The sequence below is a fragment of the Phyllobates terribilis genome, unplaced genomic scaffold, assembly GCF_046119375.1.
Source record: "Phyllobates terribilis strain yellow unplaced genomic scaffold, ASM4611937v1 Scaffold_4__5_contigs__length_816908805, whole genome shotgun sequence".
In the NCBI taxonomy this organism is placed as follows: domain Eukaryota; kingdom Metazoa; phylum Chordata; class Amphibia; order Anura; family Dendrobatidae; genus Phyllobates; species Phyllobates terribilis.
This window is the reverse complement of record NW_027362764.1, coordinates 320,332,930-320,347,546: the sequence shown is the minus strand read 5'-3', so window position 1 is coordinate 320,347,546 and position 14,617 is coordinate 320,332,930. Positions and strand designations below refer to the sequence as shown.

At 45.9% G+C, this 14,617-nt stretch overlaps 1 pseudogene; it reads left to right on the top strand.

The window, feature by feature from the left end:
- The window catches only part of LOC141264655 (mitochondrial fission regulator 2-like), a 54,637-nt pseudogene extending 43,843 nt beyond the window's left edge, over positions 1-10,794 (top strand).
- Positions 10,795-14,617: the final 3,823 nt, after the last annotated feature.

The window sequence follows — 14,617 nt, the reverse complement described above, 5'->3', positions numbered from 1 at the left end:
CACCCTGCGGTGCACATAGTGTGCCATGAAAATTTCTGCTTTCCACCAAGCCAGTACCCTAACCTTGCCCAGTTCTTTATATGTGCCCACACCAAAATATTGCTCTTAGTAAAGCCCTTAGTGTATCCACACAGCATGGTAAGACTTTCCTTGCCCCAACAATGTCCTTCACTCACAGTATGATGCCCCCACAACTTTTCACACAGTTAGAGGCCCACATATCACATTGCCCCACATGCAGTCTGATGCTACATCAGCACACACAAATCTGTCAAATCAACACGCAAATACTCAACTCTCCTACAACATCCATACATTGCCTGTGTCCTGCTCCTCTTGTCCTACAACAGGCACACATTGCCTGTGTCCTGCTCCTCTTGTCCTACAACAGGCACACATTGCCTGTGTCCTGCTCCTCTTGTCCTACAACAGGCACACGTTGCCAGGGTTCTGCTCCTCTTCTCCTACAACAGGCACACATTGCCTGTGTCCTGCTCCTCTTGTCCTACAACAGGCACACATTGCCTGTGTCCTGCTCCTCTTGTCCTACAACTTCCACACATTGCCCTTGTCCTGCTCCTCTTGTCCTACAACTTCCACGCATTGCCTGTGTTCTGCTCCTTTTCTTCTACAACACTCACACCTTGTCTGTGTCCTGCTCCTTTTCTCCTACAACAGCTACATCTTGTCTGTGTTCTGCTCCTCTTCTCCTACAACAGCCACACATTGCCTGTGTCCTGCTCCTCTTCTTCTACAACACTCACACCTTGTCTGTGTCATGCTCCTCTTCTCCTACAACAGCCACACATTGCCCACGTACTGCTCCTCTTGCCCTACAACAGATGCACATTGCCTGTGTCCTTCTCCTCTTGTCCTAAACAGGCACACATTGCCTGTGTCCTGCTCCTCTTGTCCTACAACAGGCACACATTGCCTGTGTCCTGCTCCTCTTGTCCTACAACAGGCACACATTGCCTGTGTTCTTCTCCTCTTGTTCTACAACAGGCACACATTGCCTGTGTCCTGCTCCTCTTGTCCTACAACTTCCACACATTGCCCTTGTCCTGCTCCTCTTGTCCTACAACTTCCACATATTGCCTGTGTCCTGCTCCTCTTCTTCTACAACACTCACACCTTGTCTGTTTCCTGCTCCTCTTCTCCTACAACAGCCATACATTGCCTGTGTCCTGCTCATCTTCTTTTACAACAGCAACACACTGCCTGTGTCCTTCTCCTCTTTTTCTACAACAGACACACATTGCCTGCGTCCTTCTCCTCTTGTCCTAAACAGGCACACATTGCCTGTGTCCTGCTCCTCTTGTGCTACAACTTCCACAAATTTCCTGTGTCCTGCTTCTCTTGTCCTACAACTTCCACACATTGCCTGTGTCCTGCTCCTCTTCTTCTACAACACTCACATCTTGTCTGTGTCCTGCTCATTTTCTCCTACAACAGCCACACCTTGTCTGTGTCCTGCTCCTCTTCTCCTACAACAGCCACAGATTGTCTGTGTCCTTCTCCTCTTGTCCTAAACAGGCACACATTGCCTGTGTCCTGCTCCTCTTGTCCTACAACTTCCACACATTGCCTGTGTCCAGCTCCTCTTCTCCTACAACAGCCACACATTGCTTGTGCCCTGCTCCTCTTCTCCTACAACAGCCACACATTGCCTGTGTCCTGCTCCTCTTCTCATACAACAGCCACACATTGTCTGTGTCCTGCGATTCTTCTACAACACTCACACCTTGTTTATTTCGTGCTCCTCTTCTTCTACAACACTCACACATTGCCTGTGTCCTGCTTCTCTTCTCCTACAACACTCACACCTTGCCTGGGTCCTGCTCCTCTTCTCCGCTGCCTAGTCACGGGACATGAGAATGTCTTGTGACCAGAAGGTCCAGGCAGGGCTTTCTATGATTGGTCAAAATTGTTGGTACCCCTCGTTTAATGAAAGAAAATCCCACAATGGTCACAGCAATAACTTGAATCTGACAAAAATAATAATAAATTAAAAATGTATGAAAATGAACAAATGAAAATCAGACAATGCTCTTCAACCCTGCTTCCACATCATTTTTAAAAAAAATTAAACTCATGAACTAGGCCTGGACAGAAATGATGGTACCCCTGAAAATAATGTGACAAAAAGGACATGTTAAATCTAGTTGAGTCCACTAATTAGCATCACGGGTGTTTACAATCTTGTAATCAGTCAGTGGGCCTGTATATAGGGCTACAGATACTCACTGTGCTGTTTGGTGACATGGTGTGTACCACACTCAACATGGACCAGAGGAAGCAAAGGAAAGAGTTGTCTCTGGAGATTAGAAAGAAAATTATAGACAAGCATGTTAAAGGTAAAGGTTATAAGACCATCTCCAAGCAACTTGATGTTCCTGTGACTACAGTTGCACATATTATTCAGAAATTTAAGATCCATGGAACTGTAGCCAACCTCCCTGGACGTGGCCGCAGGAGGAAATTGATGACAAATCAAAGAGACGGATAATACGAATGGTAACAAAAGAGCCAGGATAACTTCTAAAGAGATTAAATGTGAACTTCAAGCTCCAGGAACATCAGTGTCAGATCGCACCATCCGTCGTTGTTTGATCCAAAGTGGACTTCATGGGAGACGACCAAGGAGAACTCCATTGTTGAAACAAAATCATAAAAAAGCCAGACTGGAATTTGACAAACTACATGTTGACAAGCCACAAAGATTCTGGGAGAATATCCTATGGACAGATGAGACAAAAATGCAAGTTTTTGGCAAGGCACATCAGCTCTATGTTCACAGACAGAAAAATGAAGCATATCAAGAAAAGAACACTGTCCCTACTGTGAAACATGGAGGAGGCTCTGTTTTGTTCTGGGGCTATTTGCTGCATCTGGCACAGGGTGTCTTGAATCTGTGCAGGGTACAATGAAATCTCAAGACTATCAAGGGATTCTAGAGAGAAATGTGCTGCCCAGTGTCAGAAAGCTTGGTCTCAGTTGCAGGTCATGGGTCTTGCAACAGGATAATTACCTAAAACACACAGCTAAAAACACCCAAGAATGGCTAAGAGGAAAACATTGGACTTTTCTGAAGTGGCGTTCTATGAGCCCAGACCTAAATCCTATTCAGCATCTTTGGAAAGAGCTGAACCATGCCATCTGGAAAAGGCAACCTTCAAACACGAGACAACTGAAGCAGTTTGCTCATGAGGAGTGGGCCAAAATACCTGTTGAGAGGTGCAGAAGTCTCATTGACAGTTACAGGAATCGTTTAATTTGCAGATATTGCCTCAAAAGGTTGTTCAACAAAATATTAAGTTAAGAGTACCATCATTTCTGTCCAGGCCTATTTCATGAGTTTAATTTTTTTTAAATTCTGTGGAAGCAGGGTTGAAAAGCTACAGTACAAACCAAAAGTTTGGACAAACCTTCTCATTTAAAGATTTTTCTGTATTTTCATGACTATGAAAATTGTACATTCACACTGAAGGCATCAAAACTATGAATTAACACATGTGGAATTATATACTTAACAAAAAAGTGTGAAACAACTGAAAATATGTCTTATATTCTAGGTTCTTCAAAGTAGCCACCTTTTGCTTTGATGATTGCTTTGCACACTCTTGGCACTCTTGGCATTCTCTTGATGAGCTTCAAGAGATAGTCACCGGAAATGGTCTTCCAACAATCTTGAAGGAGTTCCCAGAGATGCTTAGCACTTGTTGGCCCTTTTGCCTTCACTCTGCGGTCCAGCTCATCCCAAACCATCTCGATTGGGTTCAGGTCTGGTGACTGTGGAGGCCAGGTCATCTGGCATAGCACCCCATCACTCTCTTTCTTGGTCAAATAGCCCTTACACAGCCTGGAGGTGTGTTTGGTGTCATTGTCCTGTTGAAAAATAAATGATGGTGCAACTAAACTCAAACTGGATGGAATAGCATGCCGCTGCAAGATGAGTGGTAGCCATGCTGGTTCAATATACCTTCAATTTTGAATAAATCCCCAACAGTGTCACCAGCAAAGCACCCCCACACCATCACACCTCCTCCTCCATGCTTCTCGGTGGGAACCAGGCATGTAGAGTCCATCCGTTCACCTTTTCTGTGTCGCACAAAGACACGGTGGTTGGAACCAAAGATCTCAAATTTGGACTCATCAGACCAAAGCACAGATTTCCACTGATCTAATGTCCATTCCTTGTCTTCTTTAACCCAAACAAGTCTCTTCTGCTTGTTGACTGTCCTTAGCAGTGGTTTCCTAGCAGCTATTTTACCATGAAGGCCTGCTGCACAAAGTCTCCTCTTAACAGGTGTTGAAGAGATGTGCCTGCTGCTAGAACTCTGTGTGGCATTGACCTGGTCTCTAATCTGAGAAGCTGTTAACCTGCGATTTCTGAGGCCGGTGACTCGAATAAACTTATCCTCAGAAGCTGAGGTGACTCTTCGTCTTCCTTTCCTGGGGCGGTCCTCATGTGAGCCAGTTTCTTTGTAGCGCTTGATGGTTTTTGCAACTACACTTGGAGACACTTTCAAGGTTTGCCCAATTTTTTGCACTGACTGACCTTCATATCTTAAAGTAATGATAGCCACTTGTTTTTCTTTACTTAGCTGCTTTTTTCTTGCCATAATACAAATTATAACAGTCTATTCAGTAGGACTATCAGCTGTGTATCCACCAGACTTCTGCACAACACAACTGATGGTCCCAACCCCATTTATAAGGCAAGAAATCCCACTTATTAAACCTGACAGGGCACACCTGTGAAGTGAAAACCATTTCCGGTGACTACCTCTTGAAGCTCATCAAGAGAATCCATGAGTGTGCAAAGCAGTCATCAAAGCAAAAGGTGGCTACTTTGAAGAACCTAGAATATAAGACATATTTTCAGTTGTTTCACACTTTTTTGTTAAGTATATAATTCCACATGTGTTAATTCATAGTTTTGATGCCTTCAGTGTGGATGTACAATTTTCATAGTCATGAAAATACAGAAAAATCTTTAAATGAGAAGGTGTGTCCAAACTTTTGGTCTGTACTGTATGTCTGACTTTCATTTGTTCATTTTCATAGATTTTTAATTTATTATTACTTTTATCAGATTCAAGTTATTTCTGTGACCATTGTGGGTTTTTCTTTCATTAAACGAGGGGTACCAATCAATTTTGACCATGTGTGTATATAGACTGAGGAGTGGAGGAAGGAGCTGATGCTTCCCTGTGCCATTGTTAAAGCCTCCTGTATCTGTGACATGAGGCCACAAATACAGTTGAAGTCAGGACAAGCTCCCGACATCCCGAAATAGCAGGACAGCTCCCCAAATTTGAGACAGTCTCCTGGGTCTGGGAAGGTTGAGGGGTATGTACAGAGGTAGCTGGTAAACTAGGCAACGTGCGTAAACTATAGAATTAAAAATCCTTCCATTCTTGAGAGCAGAAAGGTTTTTTTAAGAAGAAGCAAATTGATTGCAAAGTTGCTTGTTTTTAAAAGCACTTTGCAATTTTATCCATATATCTTTATGAGTATGAGAAAAACCCCTTTAAAGGTAACCTGACAGCTGATCCATGGTTACCCCCCCCCTTCATTTTTTCATTAACGTTTTTATTGTGATAACGTGCAAAACTTTAAACTATATATTTGGTATCCCTGTATTTGTAATGACTGCAGAATAGAGCTGTCATGTGTACTTACAATTGCTCATTTTGCCCCTTTACCCAGCTAATTCTTATCTTTTCCATTAGGTCTTATGACATTATGTGATTAAAAACTGACTAGCTAAATCCTTCTCTGCTCTATGTAGAAAGAAGAAGTCTCTTTTCCCTGCATGAGTCATGAGTCACTGCAAAAGTCCCTGGCAGGGGGAGGAGGCAGCAGCTGGGTCAGAAGTTGAAGAGGGGGATGATAAATCCAGGAAAAAGAGACTTCCTGTTTCAACATAGAGCAGAGAAAAGAGAAGAATTAGCTGTATAAAGTCAAAATGAGCAATTGTAAGTACACAGTGCGATATAATATGATGACAGCAATATATTAAGAGGATAAAAACTTTGACGGCAGTGCCTCTTTTAGAACCTTATTAGGAGGCTGATAATGTGCTGCTAGTACATTATACAGGTTATTCCTCTTGACAGGTTTTTGATATGCAGCACGATGTAGGGGCAAAGACTCTTATTCCAGTGATGTGTCACTTGCTGAGCTGCTTGCTGCAGTTTTGATACAATCGCTGTTTTATATGTTGCTGATCTAACAGTTCTCTGAATGCTGAGCTCTCAATAACCCTCTGCACACCACTGATTGGCAACTTTCTGCGTGCATAAGCAGAAAGCTGTTAATCAGTGGTGGGAGCGAGGTTACATAGAGAAGAAAGACTACATGGCACAATTAGTCCTAAAGTGATAATATCCTGCTAATGGTGCACTGATTTTATTGAAACAACAATAATCAGCCCAGTAAGTGACACATTGCAGTAATCAGGGTCTCTGTCCCTACACCATGCTGCTCTCAGATTACATAACAAAAACCTGGTGACAGATTTCCTTTATGGGAATTAATACAAAAACTTTGCTTTTTGACATAATATCCTTTATTTCTCTCTTGCAGAAATTCATAGGACCTGGAGTATTAGAAGCTAAAGAGTATGAAGTTGTCAAGAGACCTGACATTGCTTTTTTGGTAGACGCCCCATGTCTGTTAGTTGACAATGACCTGATGTACACCAGATTCCGGTAATTATCTGATCGTATTACTTTCAAAATTAATCTGTCATCAGATTTATCCTCTTCAAAGTGATGGAGACCCTGATTCCAGCGTTCTACTAGTTATCTAAACAGTGAGCTCAATCACACACACATATATACGTATATATATGTATGTATGTATGTATGTATGTATGTGTGTGTGTGTGTGTGTAGACACTGGTTAGGCTACTACTGTAACGGCTTGAGTATATATGACACTGATCAATTATCGTTATGGCCTCTGTCAGGTAATTACATAGTTCATGCTCAGTGACAATAGTAAATGGCTCAGTAATACAATATGGGAGAAGAAAGATGACACTCACCATAAGGGTCTTGGTATCTTTATTGGCTAAAAAATAGCAGCTGACCTGTTACAGGAGAGCGCGGGTGCACGCAGGTGTCGACCATTTCCTGTTATTGTGTGCTTCGTTTGGTGTGACTAATAAGACAAATAAATATACCAAGATACTTCTTACATCTGGTGAGTTCTGATTGTCTTCTCCCATATTGTATGAGCTCAGTCTAACCCCACCTGCACCCAGATCTGTGGAGTCGGAGTCGTGGAGTCGGAGTCCATTTTGGTGGAGTCGGTATAAAATGTACCGACTCCGACTCCTAAAATATGTAATAAATTGGGTACAGTAGTTCAATGCAGTTTGTGGGGAATATTTTTTCATAAGAATTTGGGAAAGTTATGAAATGTCCTATAAATGTCTGTCCTACGCCTGATCTAAGGGTCTAGACTTTTAGCTGAGATGAATCTGTGCTACAGTAAATTTACCACTTAAACATGAGCCATGTATGAGGGAGTCGGAGTCAGAGCCGTGGAGTTGGAGTCGGTGTCATGGAAATTGAGGAGTCGGAGGTTTGGCTTACCCACTCCACAGCCCTGCCTGCACCATTGATTTACAGCTTTCTGTCTACACTGTGCATAGACAACGCTGACAGTGGAAAGGGACATGATTAGCCGGAGCTCATGAATATTAAGGACTGCATAGCAGGAGCTGATCATTGAGAGGACTAGCAGAGCTGCAGCAGATAACACAATGATTTATCAAAACTACAGCGCAGAGCCCAGGAACATCAGTGGATTCGGGGTCTCGGCCCCCACATCATGCTGCTCTCAGATGAGGTAGCATAAACCTGGTGACAGATTCCCTTTAGTAACTACTACTTTTTAATGGTTCTGTAGTGACAGGGACCTTTTTCATCAGACACGATCTTCCATCCAACTAGTCCATGGCCCCGAATAATTCAGACTCAGGATTTCTGACTATGATGTCGGCCAAGAGAGTGTGTGAAAAGAGTCTCCTTCCTGCAGACAATCATGCCTTTCAGCTTTGGAAGATGAGCTGCTGCAGCTGAGAGCACAGATTGCTGCCATTGTTGCCCTACAACAGTCAAAAGCCGCACAGTCTCATAAGCCATTGTTTTTGTAATCCTTATTAATCACTTAATGGGTTAAACAGGTCAAGCATTTGCTATGTATTTGGTATGATTTGATCTCGTTTTTTTTTCTCAGATACAGAATCAATGTGCTCATTTGGCAGCCCAGGTAATGCCCTCCCACCCCCATCTTCAGCTTCTACACCACTTTCCGCACAGTTCTCACAATGTACAACACCAGTAGCTCTGTCGCCCCCTCCTCCTCCTCCACCACCCCCAGCCCCATCTACTCCACTAAAATATGCACTTGATCTTATAAGAGAACGTAAAGCTTCTCACAAATGAAGCCCAACGGAAAGCGAGGCGTCAGAGAAAGGCAGTGTGGATCAGCTCCCCAGTATGATGGATGTGTTAAAAGGCATGAATTCCATCAAGCTTCGGGCGGTCGAAAGGTAAGATCATTTTATAGATTTTCTTTAAATATATATTTTTCATTACAGACATGCGTGAAATAGAATGAAGGAGAAAACTGTAAAAAAAAAAATCTGGCGCGGAGCCCGCATCTTTCCCCGTACTTGACTGCTGATCTCATGAGCTGTCATGTGCCCCTAACAGCCGCGGGCGGATCCGAGATCCACCCACAGCTTTTAACCAGTTAAATACCGCAGTCAATCACTGGCAGTGGCATTTAACTCACACCTGCCAGAAGCTCATCACAAGACACACCCATAGGCGCCCCTGTCATGTGATTGCGGGGTGCCAATGTGTTGTCATGACAGACGGGGTTCTTCAGAAGACCCCCATGCCTGTCATTGTAGATCCCCTGTGGCCAGCATTCATAGGAGATTGTGATTTCTGCTATACATAGCAGTGATGAAACCCTGCTATGTGTAGCACAGGTGATCAGATGATTGCATCTTCAAGTCTCCTAAGGGGACTATTGCAGCCAGTAAAAAGTAAAAAAAAAAGTTTTAAAAAAACATAAAGGCTTAAATCACCCCCTTTTGCCCTATTGAAAATTAAACCATTAAAAAAATATACGCATATTTGGTATCGCTGTATTCAGAAATCTCCGATCTATCAAAATATAAAGTAAATTAATCAGATCGGTAAACGGCGTAACGAGAAAAAAAAATCTAAACTCCAGAATTATGTTTTTCTTTTTTTGCCTCCACAAACATAACAGGCGATCAAAACATTGTATCTACCTCAAAATTATATAAATAAAAACGTCAGCTCAGGGCGCAAAAAATAAGCCCTAACCTGGCCCCAGATCCCGAAAAATGGAGACGCTACGGGTCTCGGAAAATGGCAACATAAGCGATTTTTGTTTTCTTTTTTCTTACAAACTTCTGATTTTTTTTTCACCACTCAAATATAAAAGAACCTATACATGTTTGGTATATATGAACTCGTCCTGACCTGGACAATCATAATGGCAGGTCAGCTTTAGCATTTAATGAACATGATAAATTCACCGCACTTGGAATTTTTGTCCCGTTTTCCAGTACACGATATGGTAAAATAAATGGTGTCAATCAAAAAAACAACTCGTCCCACAAAAAAAAAGGTATATTGACAAAAAATAAAAAACTAGGCTCTCGGAATAAGGGGAGAAATAAACGAAAGGGCAAAAACAGAAAATCGCAAGGTCATGAATGGGGTTAACAATGCTGTACCCTTCTCTGGAAGTCTCACATATAATGAATGTAGCAGTGGCGTGAATGATTGAGAAGGCTCAAATATAATGTGTCTCTTCCAAGCCCCATTGATGGTGAGGGTCTTCCATGCGGACTTCCTGCGATCAGCAGGCTCATCCTGTGGATAGGTGATAACTTGCAAAGTTAATATTAACTTATGCAAACTTGATTTCAATAATTATGTTAGATTTAATGTTTCAGAGTAGTCTGTCCCTAATTATAAATATGCTGTATTAGCCCCATTAATAGGATCTTAGACAAGTCTTTTCAGAAAATGGATAGCAGTTAATTGATGCATTTTTGTAGAAAAAGTCTGCAAAAAAAAAAAATCTTATTAGACATAGCAGCGATGAATGAAAAGTGGTTTGTATGAAGAGCTAAGTTATAGCCTGTCAGTTACAGAATGGCAGTGATGTTTATGTTCACCGCTTTTTCGCTTTAGATCCCCTGGTGGGACACCCTCAACCAGGAAAGACAAGAAGAGACGTTCACTTAATGATCCCACAGACCCTGCAGCCATTATAGCAAAAGCCTTGAAGCATAAGTTTGCACACAGAAATGGTGATGACGCTGTCAATAAAGAAAATAGATCTCATGAAGAGTCTCTGTTCTCCAGTCCTGAAGCCCCAATGGTACTGTTTGTAAATCTTACATGACTGACCAACCGAAAATCAGGCGTATGAAAGATCATGAATGGAAGGTTTGTTGCTGGATCTTTCAAGGGTTTATCCAGGAAAATTTTATTTTTTTTACTATAAGCCTAAAAACTAACAGGCAGGTTGTTACTAACAGAGGCAACTACCTGCCTGTTGTATCCGGCACCGGCTCAGAGAGGTCACTGACCACTGTCGCTGGCGATTCAGCTGCTCCAAGTCAACAGAGCAGCTCTTCACTTATAGTTTGGGCGCCACCTGCTAAAGCCTAATGGAAAAAGAACACAGAAGGAAATTACAAGAAAGCAAGTCCATGTCTGAGTTGATGGACACGTTTCAGAGGTTTTTGGGAAAAGCATGTGAAAATTTGACAATTACTCCAAATAGCCTAATGTAACAGGCAGCTCCTCTTTTTTAAATTATTCCTTGGAATTGTCATTGGAAGGTTTATCTTACTGTATGACGCGCCCAAGGGATTGGGACTCGGCGCTCGGGCTTTGCTGTTAGTTTTGGGGGATGCCGCGGTGGCCAGCTCCTGAGGCCGTACCCTGGGGTCACTCTTAAAAGCAAGGAATAATGGGGGAAAAGGTGTTTGGGAAAGGGGAAAGTTCGTGACACCACCCGTGGTGTCTGGTGAGGATCACCAGCGCTGCTACAGCCCTCTGAGGCCGGTGATCAGGCAGCTTAGATGGTGCAACTCCCCACAGGTGGAGCGGGGCCTCAGGGCAGCGTAGGAGAGGGGATGCAGGACAGAGGGGACCCAGCCGGGTCGGAAGAAGGATAGGCACACACACGATAGTTCACTTCAGTACCTTTACTGGTGGTGTTTCAGGCACGGTCCAGGGCACTGTAGGGTGAAGGGTGCATTTCAGGACTCTCCCCAGTGAGCGGGTGTGGGGCCTCCTGTTTCTTGCCTTTTCCTGTTAAGTTTATGACCTGCCTGGAGCTAGGCCTAACTTGATCTCTGTCTTGCACCTGCTGACCTGGTGGTAGGGCCTTCTGTTGGAGATCACACTCCCTGGTCTCTTGGGCCTCAGTGACTCCTGACCCTGGTATTACAGTCAGCTTTTGGTATTCCTGGGACATGTAGTTCGCCAGGGGTTCCGGTTGTTTCTGCTGGTCCTAGAGATCCTTGCAGATGCGGACCCGGTGTCCGGTAAATGCTTGTGGGGTGAGCTGGTTAAGCTCCTCTGCCTCCTATGTAGCTCGCTACTCCACTTGCCTTCGGCCGCGCTCGGGGCCCTCACTAGGCTTCACACTGGCAGTAGGCCTTGCTACTCTTCACCGCTCTTATGGCGTCGGCACACCTTAGGCTCACTAGTCTGTGCTTTATGAGTCTGAACTCTCTCTAGAGGGACTGGAACTACCTCTGTCCCTGAGGAAACTGTTCTCCAGACTAACTGCCTAGCTCCACCTTCCCTTTTTATATCCCTATCCGGGCTCCCTCTGCTGGTCTGAGGTGGAAGGTGGAGGTGTGTGTATGCTGTGAGGGCCTCTTGTGGAGGAATCCATCCATGCACCCCTCTAGGATCTGTGGCACAAATGCGCAGCAGGGCGCCACATTCCCCCCTAGCAAAGCTCAGTACTCCCGGACTGAAGTACTTTTTATAACAGCAATAATAACAATATTCCCTTTATGTCAGGCACTTGCTTGAACGTTACATATAAAACATTATACATAATAAATAGATATGTACAATTTAATAAGCAACCCAAGAATTCAAGTCTCTTGCGGTGAGGTTCCCCGACAGGATGTCCATCTCACAGGGTAGAGTACTTGGTAGCTTGAGGGACCTGTCCCAAACCCTCCACGTAGTCCCTGGAGTGGCTGCAGGGCATGGTGATCCTGAGTTGGACCTCCGTTAGTGCCATACCAGACAGGTTTTCCTTCTGAGGTTACCTAAAAGGGCACTCCAGGGAGTGCAATTATTTACAAGAAGCAGTTTTTTGGGCTGGACATAGTCCTCAGCCACAAAGTTCTTTACGTACCCTACGGGTAGTTAGAGGCAAACAAGAAAAGTGTCCATTTCACTTAGATTGTCCATTATAAGGCAAAACACAAGTTAATAAATACATATGTAGCACCCTGAGGATTCGGCTGCTACAGGGGTATTGCACCTCAAACCAGAGGTGTGATATTCCACTCCCGGGTAAGGAAGGAGTGTGGAACTGAGCTCAGATAGACTGCATGCACTACATACATCCCATTCCAGAGGAGCAGGCCGACGGCACTCCCACTTAGAAATGTGCAGGTGCGACCGAGCCTGTTCCTGGCTGGAGTGGGAGGGGGGAGGAACATCCCATGTAGTGTAGGGGCAGATAGGGGGAGCAGTCTGGGTAGTGGTAGGAGCTCATTGGGTGCTGGTCACCTGAGCTCACACATAGAGGGTGTATATAAGGTGGGCACCATCTAGAATCAGGGTCAGACGCAGAGAGGAAGTCAGATGCAGAGGATAAGCCTGCAGCAAGAGAGAGAAAGAAACAACAGCCCTGGAGAGAGAGTGGAGTGCAGAAAGACCCAGAGGGGGACAAAGAAGGGACCCAAGAACCCAAATCAGATCACCGGGTGAGGAGTCAGCACAAGGGTACCGGAACCCAAACTGGTGGGGGCAGAAAACACATCCCTAGCCAGAGACCGGAGGCTGTGGGCAGCATCTGCCACGGCCACCCACTACATCCACCCTGAAGGCTTACCACATGAAGGGTCAGGGAACCTGAGGCCAAAGGTTGCCCCACAGAAGGCCCGAGGGAGCTGGACCTAGGCGGATCACTGGTGGGGAGGGCAGAAGAAAGGACAGAGGGAGAGCTCAGGGCCACGCTCCGGACTTGTTTGGGGGTTGGCTGGATCCAGGACCTGGTGGACGCAGCACGGCTCGGGAGGTCACTTGGAGCTAGAGTGACCAGGAACATCTGCAGTAAGTAAAGACCCTTAACTGCACAACCCGAGTCTGTCATCATTACCGGCTGCACCGCACCACCACAACCCCCATCCTCTGCGCCTGTCCCCTCTGAGGCTATACCCCTCCCGTTGGGGGTTATCCCACCAAGCTGCGCACCCACCATCAGCCTCAGCGGACCCTGCAGCAGCGGCGGCCACAGTGACCGCATCACAACGGGTGGCGTAGTCGACACAACGAACTTTAATAACATCAGTAAGGACTGCCACATAACACTGAGCTTGACGCCCTGGGCACGGGACCGGGTCACAGCCGCTCGGAGACTACAACCCCCCATCTGATCCGGTGCCGGGTATTCCCCTCAAAAAGGAATATGTCCCAGGGGGCGCGTCAACTTTGGCGTAGTCGGCAGGATTACGTGCCCGCAACACCCGGGTACTGCGTGCCTGAAGAAAAGTGCAAGTTTACCTCAGAAAGAAGTCTCCCGCCGGTTCCGGAGGGTCCACGCCATCGGACTCCATCACCAGTCGTTTCCCGCCGATTGTCCGCCATTTCCAACTTGTTCCCGCCATCTGCAGAGTTTCCCGCCACTGGGCGACGCTTCCCGCCAAAACCGCAGATTTCCCGCCTTGGAAGAGCAGCGGACGCCATTATGGGCGTGCCAAAGGAGGGCAAGAGGCCACCTCCCATCGTGGGCCAGGACAGAAAATGGCGCCAAAAGTGGAAACCGCCCCCACCAACAGAGACTGTGATGCTGGAGGTGTCTGTCAGCGTGAAAGAACTCCCCCTGGAGCTGACAGTCACCGAGTTGCCCCGGGACCGCCCTCGAAGTGGGAGGAGACGAAAGAGAAGAACAAAGATGGGTGTCGCTTGGAGCAGTCTAGAACGAGCGCACCCGGAGACAAGGAGTCGAGAGCGAGAGCACCCGGAGTCGAGGAGAGAAAGAATAGACCCGGGAATGGAGCGGCAGCAGAGCAGCACCGGCCCGCTGGCCAGGAGCCTGCTGGAGGAAGAAGGAGGAGAGCAGAGCAGCACCGGCCCGATGGCCAGGAGCCTGCCGGGAACGGAGCAGAGCAGCACCGACCCGATGGTCAGGAGCCTGCTGGAGTCAACAACCCCGCTAGGCTTAGCGGAGATCCTAGCGCAGCTCCCCCGAGACCGGGAGTGCGCGCGGAGTGCCCTGGAGGGCCTCGCGGGAAGGATGGCCCGAGTGCAGAGGGAGATCCTGGCGGAGTGGGGCCGGGAGA